This window comes from Theropithecus gelada, chromosome 5 (assembly GCF_003255815.1).
Source record: "Theropithecus gelada isolate Dixy chromosome 5, Tgel_1.0, whole genome shotgun sequence".
Classification (NCBI taxonomy): Eukaryota; Metazoa; Chordata; class Mammalia; order Primates; family Cercopithecidae; genus Theropithecus; species Theropithecus gelada.
Window position 1 is genome coordinate 107419948 of NC_037672.1, and position 11610 is coordinate 107431557.

Genomic DNA, 11610 nt, shown 5'->3' on the forward strand with positions numbered 1-11610 from the left:
GATGAAATTTAAGTAAGTCAATGAGTGATGACACCCATTTCTATAGGAGGATCAAGGGAGAGTGGCCAGGGCCTGGCTGTGATCGAGAGATTGGGTGAGATCTGAGGAACACTCTACAGTGTGTCTGGCAGTTTTTGTTCTATTTTCACATCTGTTGCTGCCTTCTACCTTCACTTCATGCCTCTGTTTTGGAGGTAGACACCAGGCAAAATTTGCCAAAATTACTTTTAAGACCACTCTGGTCCCACAGGAAGGTGGGCTCCTAGGAGGAGGGTGGTAGGAATGCTGTAAGCTGGGGGACACCCTGGGCTTGAAGAGCCACCCACCAACTGGTGTGTCTCTAGCCTCAGCTATGGGAGAGGAGCTCCCCGTCCCCAAAGGTCCTGGCATCATGACCCCACAGACCAAGAAGGCTCAAGTACAGCTTCTCCACAGAAAGCTTATCTGTTGCCCGCCAACCGGGGAAAGAGACTTCTCCAACAGACCCCTGGTCTAATGCTGTTAGCAAAGTCACCAAATCACCAACAGGCCTGTTGCTGCTATCTCTGTTCCTCTGCATGCTCCCAGTGAGACAGTGCGGCTTCCCCAGGGATTTACCACCCCTACAATGCCTACTGGGTGCTGCTGGCAGCAGCCCATGCGCAGCACATCCAAATCACGGGGCTCCCTCACCTCAGAGTTGCCACTCTGCACCTGGCTGCCCTGGAGGCCTGTGAGCTGCTGCGTGATCATCCTGAGTGTGCCAGATTACCCCCAGTGGCACCACAGGCATTGCCAGTCACCTCCTGGCCACAGTTAAGAAAGCAGCTGCCACCTCCAGAAACAGCTAGGGTGAGGAAGAACGAATCCCAGATCCCAAAGCAAGCACTCTCTCTAGCAGGACTGGATTAGTAACCATCAGAGTTGGTTGTTACAAAGTGAGGTTCCTCCTTGTCTTGGCTCCCTTTGGCACACTCCGCTTCCTTTTCCACTTCTCTGCCATGCTGTGACATGGCAGAGGCCTCACTGGAAGCTGGTCAGATATAGTGGGCAGATCTTTGACTCCTAGGCCTCCAGAATTGTGAGCCAAAGTAAACCTCTCTTCTTTATAAATTACTCAGTGTCCTGTTCTGGTGACTCTCCCTTACTCCTGTCCATTCATGTTATGACCACAGAAAACAGACTAAGGAAATTCTTATGGATAGAAGATGCATTCTTACCTTAAATCTTAGAAACCTCAGCATATGAGGGTTTTTTTTTACCTTATTAGGTCAGGAACTTTCACCTTTTCATGTAAAGGAAGCAGTTGACGGCTTCTCTTTGGCATATCCAAGTTGCCTGAGTCACTATTCTTATGCTTTGGGACCACTGTCAAGTAAAATAAGTATTACTGGAATGCAAGCACCGTGATACCACGACGGTCCATCTGATAACCGTGGCGCCTCCTAAGTGACTGATGGGCGGGGAGTGCATGATGTAGATCCTCCAGACAAAGGGGTGGCTTACATCCTGGGTGGGATGGAGCAGGATGGCAAAAGATTTCATCAGGCCACTCACAGCCACACCTCCTGGAAACACTCAGAACCCTACTTGCGCTTGGCAGCCATATGAAACAGACAAAACCTGAAACTCTAGCTTGATTGGACCACCTCCAAGATCAACTTAAAATTTATGAATTGTTTATTTGTAGATTTCCCATTAAAAATTTTCGGACTGTGGTTGAAATTGGGTATCTGAAAACATGGAAAACAAAACGTTGGATAAGGGGGTACTACTGTAGGCCCTTTGACACAGGCAGAAATTCGAAGCCCACTCAAACACCTGATGCGGAGGCCCAGCAGGAAAGGTGCCACCTGGCTGTACTGTGCGTACTGAACAGGAAGGGTCTACAATTCACAGGCCAGGAATACAACAGCTGGCAGCTATCTCCAAAGATGGGAAGATTGATTTCATTACTTAACGATCCTGTCAAGTTTATCCAGGAAGCACAGTCAGGTGGGAGTCTGGGCCCAGATCAGGCAGGCATGACAGAAGCTACTCCTGTGCTCTGTCGCATTGACTGTTTATGGCCTGGCAAGCAGCACACTCCAGCATAAGCCTCCTTACAACCAGGGCTGAACTGAAAGTGGATGATGTACCTACCACCAAGGAAGGAAGAGAGCTATTGAGACATTTAGGTGTGCTCCAGTGGGTTTATACACCTTCCGTCTTCACAGGACAGAGGCAACACTCATAGCCCTTAACCCCAACTTGAGTCTATCTGGTCTATGAGGAGCTACCTCGTGCACAAAAGCTTCTCTACCTTCACCTCACAGACACATTTTGGGCCCAGGCACTGCCTATGCACCTCATATCAGGATTACAAGGGCCCCTGCCCCATAAGGCCCTCTTGGACCAGACATAGACTTCTCTACCTGCTGGAAGATACCTTCACCGTTAATACCCAGGATAGCCATGGAGACTGGCCCACCCACCTCGACTAATTGCTACCTGGCATTTGCCTAGTAGGCCACCCCCACCTCAGTTTCTATGGCCTGCACCTCCTGGAAACCTCAGTTGTGCTGGGCAGCCATCTGGGATGGACAAGACCTGAAATTCTGGCTTCACTGGACCACCTCCAAGATCACACTTTTGCATCTACAACATCCTCCAGTGCATAGTGTCTGCAGACATTACTGCTTAGTTCTGAGTTCTCCTGGTCCTCCTCTTCCATTCTGGCCTGTCACTGCTCTGCAATTAAGCAGCTCCAAGCCTGATACTGCCAAGTCCATTCAACACCTTTTACATCCCTAGAGCCATTTTCCAAGCTCCAATGTTCTTGCTGTCTTTCACTGCTCCAGGTGGCCCGACATTTCACATCAAGATGTTGCTTCTTGAGACCTATTCACTGATTACTCAGCACTGAAGTCACTGACAATTTCCACAACAGGGTCATTTTGCTCACCCACTGAGTGGCCAAACCCGGCTTGCTGCGCATCCCTTCACCAACCTTCAGCCACTTGTCCACTCTTCACAGTCAAGCCCTGGTTACTGTCAACTGCCCTTCCTTTGCCATTGGTGAGACTGCCACATATCCATGGTGAGACTGCCCCCTATCCATGGTGAGACTACCCCCTAGCCACGGCTGAACCCTGCTCTCATGATCTCCCCTAATTGCTCAACTGGATGCTGGACTTGCCATACCCCCTCTGCCGATGCAGTTCAGCTCCCACTAGGTGGTTCCAAGGATGCCTCTCATTCCTGTCTTACCTTCATAATATGCTTTCTGCAGGACATCCCAATGCTGATTGGGGTATCTGGACTCGCTGGCCGGGCACCTCTCACCTGGTCACCCAAAGAGGGTGGAGAGGTCCTGTTCTGGTGACTCTCCCTTACTCCTGTCTACAGTCTCACCTACCCCCTTCTTGGATTCTCTTACCTCTACCCTGACATGGGTAGAAGTCCCGCTAGTGTTCTGGGCCTCCTACCGCTTCCCTTTCTTGATGCCACAAGCATGCAGCGGGGGGAGTTGTGGCTGCCATCTTGCTAAAGATTATATTCTCATTACAAGGAAGATTTGGAAGTATAGAATAGATTTCTAAAGCTGTGTCAGCAGTCCTGAAGTAGAAAATTTAATAATTTTTAAATTTAAAATAATAAGAAAATACAACATTTTGTGTAAGAAACAGATGGACTTTAAGGTACCACTTTCTAGAAATTATAATACAAGCAGTTGTAGAATGGAAAAATTGTTCATTCTAAATCATTCTTAATTAAAAAGAAAAAATAATTCTAGTTTAGGCATAATCTGTATGAATGGATAGCCTTCTCAGAACTCCTCCAACTCCCCTTCTCATATAATTTTCTTTCCTTTCCTTTCCCTCCCACCTTCCTTTCTTTTTCTTTCTTTTCCTTTAATTCCTTTCCTTTATTCCTCCCCTCCCCTCCTCTCTCCTCTCCTCTCATCCCATCTCTTTTCCTTTCTTTCAGGCCTGGTTGTCCTTGGTGCTTTCATCACTCAGTGCTTTGTCTAATGAGCTAACAGTTTTCAATTCAGTATTCATTGTGTCAATTAAAAAAAATATCTTTTGCAGACAATTTTGTGTTTAGCTTGAATTTATTTTAGATCAACTTACTTTAAATTAAATGGTTACAAAACTTTTATGTCCTTACTCTGCTATAGATGTCATGCAATTTCATTGCCATGAATTTAAAAGGCCCATAGAAACAGAATACTAAAACACTACCAATATTGGAAATAATACGACTGTATAATGTTACAGACTACTGAGCCAAATGGTGGATATGGAAAGGTGCCTGAATTGTACAAAGGCAGGTTATTTGTCAAGGCAGTTTACTTGGACCATCCTCATCAGATAAATTACTCACTGTCCTCATAATGAAAATCAAGCGAAGCCTGGACTTAATTTTGATGGAGTGAAAAAGCTAGTTGATGATGCGGAGGGGAATACGAACCTCAGGAGAACGCACCTGGATTATTTCTCAGCTTGGTTTTGACACATGGGGTGTGTTGCAAGTAATTTATTACTAATGGTGAAAGCACTAAAATTGCACATGATCTGCCTTCTAAAAATACATACATTTGAGTGTAGTCAAGGTTATCTCGATGATATCATTGCTCTCATGTTCTTACAACTATGTTTTCTTAAGTGAGAGAGAAAGACTGGTGTTAGCAAAAGTAGCAAGGAATGCCACATAATCAATAGCTTGTTTATCAGTATCCCCAGAAACATTGTAGAGAGCAAGCCTAACTAATATGTAGCCAATATATGTGGCAACTAAAAATGATTACAATGTTTTATTTTCAGGAAAAATGTATTTGAGTTTTGTAAAAATTGTGGTATACCAGTGAGAGTATATCACCTGTGAGACTATTATCAATAATATGCTGTTGTATGAAAAATTGTGAGCATTCAAAGCTCTTATGGCCAGAAAAGGGAACCCCGAATAGAGTCAGGCAAATACCCTGGCTTTGAGGAAACTTTAAAAATATTCAAGGAAAAAAATAGTTTTGACTCATGAAATTGAGTCTCAAATAAGATTATGGTTAATGAAGAGAGATTTTTAAAAACCAAGAAATAATTCAAATAAAATGGGAGACAGCTCAGGAAAGTCAAATGGTTGTCTATTAATCTCAAATTTCAAATGACATGTTTATAAAATATAAGAAGGGAGAGTAACCAAAGGTGAATGGGGAAATGTAGCAGATGTACTATAAAAGTTCTATAAAGTAAGACCCAAATGAATTGAGGATTTAAAAGAAGGTAAAGATGACCTGTTTTTGAGGAAAAAAAGGTAAAGGTGACCAAAAGGAGCCATGAGGCTTTATTTTATTTTATTTATTTATTTTTCTAGAGATAGGGCCTCACTGTATTGCCCAGGCTGCAGTGCAGTGGCATGATCATGGCTCACTGCAGCCTCAACCTCCTGGCCTAAACCTATCCCCTCACCCTGACCTCTCAAAGGGCTGTAATTATAGCCATTAGCCACTGTATCAGACAGATGCTTTTTTAGGCAAAAAGATCAAGGAGGGGAGAGTGACAACAGCAAGATGTTGAATGGGAGGTCCCAGACTTCATGTCCCTTCAACAAAATGTCCAGCTAACAACTGTCCACAGACAAGAACTTTTGTGAAAAACCCCCTAAATTGGGAATGGGCCTGACACTAGTGTGGACCACAGAACTGGATAAAAACCACATTAAAATGGTAAGAGAAATGGTCTTATTTTGACCACATCTCTCCTCCCTTTTCCCCAAGTTGGCACAGGGCCACACAGAATTCCCCCGGGTCCATGATTCTATTTTGTTTTTCCTTGGGTCATAAAATTTTATTGGCAGATCGTGGAACAGCCAGAGGTAAGTGTCCCTTCCTTCTCATCCTCCTACCCAGAGACACCCTTTAAAGGAAAGCAGAAGCCAGGAGCCTGCCGCCTTAGAGGATCTTGGAGGTGGACAGGTTGTTGTAGTGATCTTCTTGGCCCTCAAGCAGGCTGAGGTAGGTGGTGATCTCCTGCTCCAGCCGCGACTTGATGTCCATGAGCCACTGGTACTCCTGATTCTGCCTCTCACTGTCAGCTAGCACATCGCCCAGCTGAGCTTCGATACTGCTGATCGGCACCTGGATCTGCACCAGCTGAGCTCCAAAGTGCGCTGGTGGCCTTCCAAGGTGGCTTTCATGCTGAGCTGCCACTGCAGCTCAATCTCAAGACCCTGGAGGGTGTGCCACAGGTCAGTGACCTCAGACCTGTACATCTGGAGCTGCTTTGTGTGGCCAACAACCTCCTGGTTCGGTTCCTCAGTCTGGCTGGTGAACCAGCATTCAGCATCCTTCCGGTTCTGCTCGGCCTTGACCTCATGTTGGCTCTGCATGTCACTCAGGATCTTGGTGGCATCAGCGCCTGGAGCCTAATCCACTTCCACACTGACCTGGCCTCCCATCTGGCCCCTCGGGACATTAATTTCCCCCTCATGGTTCTCTTCAGGTAGGCCAGCTCTTCCTTCAGGCCTTCGGTCTGCATCTCCAGGTCGGTCCTGGCCAGGGTCAGCTAAATGAGCACCCTGTGCAGGCCATTATGTCAGCCTCCACACTCATGAGCAGAGTCTGCTCCCTCTCATACTTGGTTTGGAAGTCATCTGCAGCCAGACAGGCATTGTTGATCTGCAGGACAATCCTGGAGTTCTCATTGACGGCACCAAGAATCTTGTCCCGCAGGTCCTCGAAGGTCTTGTAGTAGTGGCTGTAGTCATGGGAGGGCCTGGGGCCCATGATTTTAAAATGGGAAAACAACAGAGAGAGACATCCAGCTTCCCTAGCATTCTGAGGTGCATCCCAGGAAACTCAGACCAGTCTTGCCTTATAGGGGACACTGGAAGTAATGGCATGGTTAGACTGTCTGGGGTCAGTTAGAAACAAAAAAAGGAGACAGAGCTCACAGTGACCAGTGTGCAGATCTTGGCAGTAGCTCTGTAGTCCTGCCAGCTGTGGTGCCCAGACAGAGATACCAGCCAACAGCACAGCCCACGTCCAAAGCTGGACTGATCACTCCCAGAAGCATGGTGGGAAGTTCAACCTGGCTTTAGTCTCTAGACATCCAGCATCCAAGCCCAGCCTCAGAGCCTATTTCAAGGCCCTGCCTATTCAGGGAGATGCCCACAACATTGCATTTCTTCAAAGTACAGGTGCCAAACCTGTCCGACATGGGAGGCCAAAAAGTGGCTTGATCTGGCCCCAGAGCCCACATTAAGGCACCACCCAAGCAGGGCAGCAAGCCTCAACTGTGCATTTCTATGGCATATAGCCTGTGGTCCCATTTGTCCCAAATGGCAACTTTGCTAACATCAAAACCCAGCCTGCAGCCCTGCCCAGCTGTGGAACCCAAACAGTGATACCACCTAGCCAGGGATATACCCTGTGACCTGGCCTGATCAGGGGCCATCACATTCCTTGGCCATCAGCTTCACCTGATAGCAGAGCCCAGCCAGTGGTCTCACTTCACAGCAGAGCCCAGCCAGCAGCTTCACACAACCTCAAAGCAACAGCAGTGGCCCAGCCAACCAGAGAACCCAACAGCAAGCTCTACCTACTGTGGCCATTACCAGCTGACCTATCCATAATCACAGGGTAGATTAAATAGTGAAAGTCTATCCCTGCCAAAGAACACCTGTAGACTGTAAGAGGTGACTGTCTCCTCAAATATGCAGGCACCAACCCAGGACACAAGGATTATGAAGAATCGGAAAATCATGACACCTCCAAAAGAAACTAATAAAGCTCCAATGATGGACCATAAAGAAAGGAAGATCTATAAAATGACAAAGAACTCAGAATAATCCTTTTAAAGAAGCTCAGTGAACTACACGAATATATTGACAGAAAATTAAATGAAATTTAGAAAACAACCCATGAACAAAGTGAGAGGTTTGACAAAAAATAAAGAAATAGGTACTTTAAAAAAAATAGAAATCCTAGAGATGAGGAATACAATGACTGGACTGAAAACACTGCATAGAAGAATTCATCATCAAACTCGGTCAAGACAAAGAAATAACCAGTGATCTCAAAGACAGAACATTTTAAATTATTCAGCCAGAGGAGAAAAAAGAATAAAGAATGCGTACAGGAATCATGCAACACCATCAATAGAACTAACGTGCATATAATAGGAATTCAAGAAGAAGAGAGAAAAAAAGTGTCAGAAAGCATATTTAAAGAAATAGTGCCTGAAAACTCTCCAAATTTGGGGGGAAAGATGCCAATATCTAGATATAGGAAGCGCAGGAGTTTGCAATCAATTTGAACTCAAGGAAGAGTTAACCAAGACACGTAATAATAAAACTATCAAAAATCAAAGACAAATAAAAAATTCTGAGAGCAGTACAAGATAACCATATCACATGCAAGGTAGTTTCAATGTCAGTGGATTTCTCAGCAGAAATGAGGGAGAAATAAAAGCTTTCCCAAACAAAGAAAAGCTAAGAGAGCTCATTACCATAAGCTAAGGGAGCTCATAAGGGTACAAAGTTTCAGTTAGACAGGAGGAATGAATTATTTTAGATATAGTGTATAGCATGGTAACTATATTTAATAATAATAATGTATATTTCAAAGTTGCTAAGACAATAAATTTTAAATGTTCTTGCCACAAAAAAGGTAAGTATTAAAGTGATGGATATATCAATTAGCTTGATTTAATCATTTCATGTTGTATACGTATGTCATAACATCACTTTGTACCCTGTACATATATACACACACACACATATATATGCACATATATTACACATGCATATATATACACATACATATACACATATATATACACACATATATACACACACGGTATATATACATACACGGTATATATACACACACATATATATATATATATACACCCCTTGTGTGTATATATACACATATGTATACACACACACTCAATTATAGTTTTGTCAATCCACGATTTCAAAAAGAACAAGGAAATAAGTCTACTTCCTAGAGATGATGACAGAAGGTATATCAGAGATGAGACAGCATCATTCAATTCCTATTTTTTTCTCCTCTCTTTTCTAGATTGGGTTTTAAATTGAATATGGAGAATAAACTATGAAAAGTAGAAATTGCAGCCCAAGATAAAAGAGGGATTGGCAAGCTAACTCCAAGGTGTTTAAAATGAGACCAGATAAATTATGTACCAGGGTGCAAATAGAATTTCCAGCTATAAACTGTTTGGTAGCCTTTGAAAAGTCATGGCAAATAGGAGAGGTGCCACGAGAAGACAGATGGGTACATTTCATCTTTATTTTTAAGAGAGGAACAGAAAGGATTCAGGAAATTATAGACAACTTGACTCATACCTGCAGATTTAACAATAGATTGTTAAAAATGCTCTAGTTTTTGAGCATTCAGAAATGAATGTTAAGGTCATTAGTAACCAACAAATGTAAAGTAAGGACAAGCTTTGATACACTCATCTGATTTATTTTTTATGAGGTTACTAAGCACATAGATCAATGGATTGCTTGAAAATCAAATTGAAATAGCTAGCAATTGGTATCTTCATGACATGATGGGGCAATATGGCATTGTCTGTTGTCAAGAGTGTCTATTAATGGCTTTATAGTCTCCAGTAGTGTGTCTTTACCCTATTTTATTCAGCATTTTCACCAATGACAAGATGAACATAGAGGCTTCTCAACTTTGTAGAGGACATGAAAGTAGACAGGGTATCTCATTTCAGTGCTTCTCACACTTTCACTGAATATTCCTAACGGAGGGGAAAATAAACACGTACACCTGGAGAAACCAGGACAATTGTCCTAAGTGGCTGCCAGAAGAGAGACATTTCTATAAATTTTATCTTATTTAAACATTATGTAAATTTTACATTCTATGCCATGATTTTTTAAAATATAAAATAATGCTCCCTCTAGTCAATTTTATTTCTCTAGGTAAAACTGGCACTTCTGTGTCTTTGAATATCTCCCATATTCTCCCAAAGTGCTGGGATTCCAACAAATGTTTTGCCATAGCTGTAAGCCTGTGGGTATGGAGAGCAGGAGCAGGAAGGCTTGAGAGACTATAAGAAAGAGAAGAGGAGAGCTTAGGACATATGCAAAGCACAAACAAAATTACACCCAGAAGGTGAAAACCAAACCAGTGCCAATATACTGAACAAAGGCCTGAGACTTGGTAATCTGTAGCATGGCCTACAGGGAAGGGGCATGAAAGGGAGAGGACCAGAGTCGGAAGCCCTGGAAAAGCATTGCTACTAGGGGAAAAGGAGTTAGAGAAGGTGTGATGCCCTTCAAAGACATGACAATAGGAGAGAAGAAGGAAGGAAAATGGAGAAAATTAAGTCCAAAGTATGGACATTGAGCATTTAATACAATTAATTGTAGATCAAGACTAAAACAAGAGTGGTCATATGGGTAGAAGAATAATATATATACATTATTTATACATACTGACAGAGTGGAAAGAATGCACCTAAAAAATGGGAAGAGAAGAAAGTCAGGAATAGGAGAGTGGAAAAAATAATTGCCTGCTGTATAAGTAATATGAGATAGTCAAAAATACTATTTAAAAATTATAGACCACACCAAAGAACATGTACATATACATAACGGAGTACTATTCGGCCATAAAAATAATGAGATCCTGTCATTTGCAACAGCATGGATGGAACTGGAAATCATTATGTTGAGAAAAATAAGCCAGACACAGAAAGACAAACATCACATGTTCTCACTTATTTGTGGGATTTAAAAATCAAAACAATTGAACTTGTGGACATAGAGAGTAGAAGGATGGTTACCAGAGGCAGGGAAGCATAGTGGGGGGATGGAAGAGAGGTAGAGATGGTTAATGGGTACAAAACATGTTAGATTGAATAAAGACCTACTATTTGAAAGCACAACAGGGTGACTATAGTCAATAATAATTTAATTGTACATTTGAAATAACTAAAAGAATATAATTGGATTGTTTGTAACACAAAGGAAAAATGCCCTGAAGGGATGGTTGCCCCATTCTCTATGATGTGATTATTAGGCATTCAAAGCATCTCATGTACCCCATAAATACACATACCCTCTATGTACCCACAAAAATTAAAAATTAAAAAAACTATAGACCCAACAGTAAAGTGCTAGAAAAAAAAGAGAATGAAAGACACTATAAGAGACACTAAAACAATGAGAACATAATGCATTGCTTCCTAAAAACCAGGTTAAAACAAAGACAAGCAAGATATCAAACAGAGAAAGAATAAAACTATCAGTCTTTAAACATAAAGAAAAGATCAAGCAAAACATATCAGGTTAGTTATAAGATTAAGAAAATTAGGCTGCCATCAGACTTCTTAAAAACGACACCTAAACTAAGGTAACAGCAGAACTGCATTTTTAAATTGAGGAGTATTCTCAAAAATAACTAGCCTGTATTCTGTAAAAATATCTGTGTCATTAAGCATTTTAAAAATGCTGGGAAATTGTTCCAGATTAAAGGAGACTAAAGACTAAATAACGAGTAAGTAACATGTTAACCTGGACAGGAGGGGAAGAATGTAAAAAGGACATTATTGAGATAATGGAAAATATTAACATAAGAATGACTGATTAGGTAAAAGTATTATA

The 11610-nt window shown here is 42.4% G+C and overlaps 1 pseudogene; it reads right to left on the minus strand.

Moving 5' to 3' along the window:
- Positions 1-5911: 5911 nt before the first annotated feature.
- Positions 5912-6745, minus strand: LOC112624356 (annotated as a pseudogene).
- Between the last annotated feature and the right edge of the window lie 4865 nt (positions 6746-11610).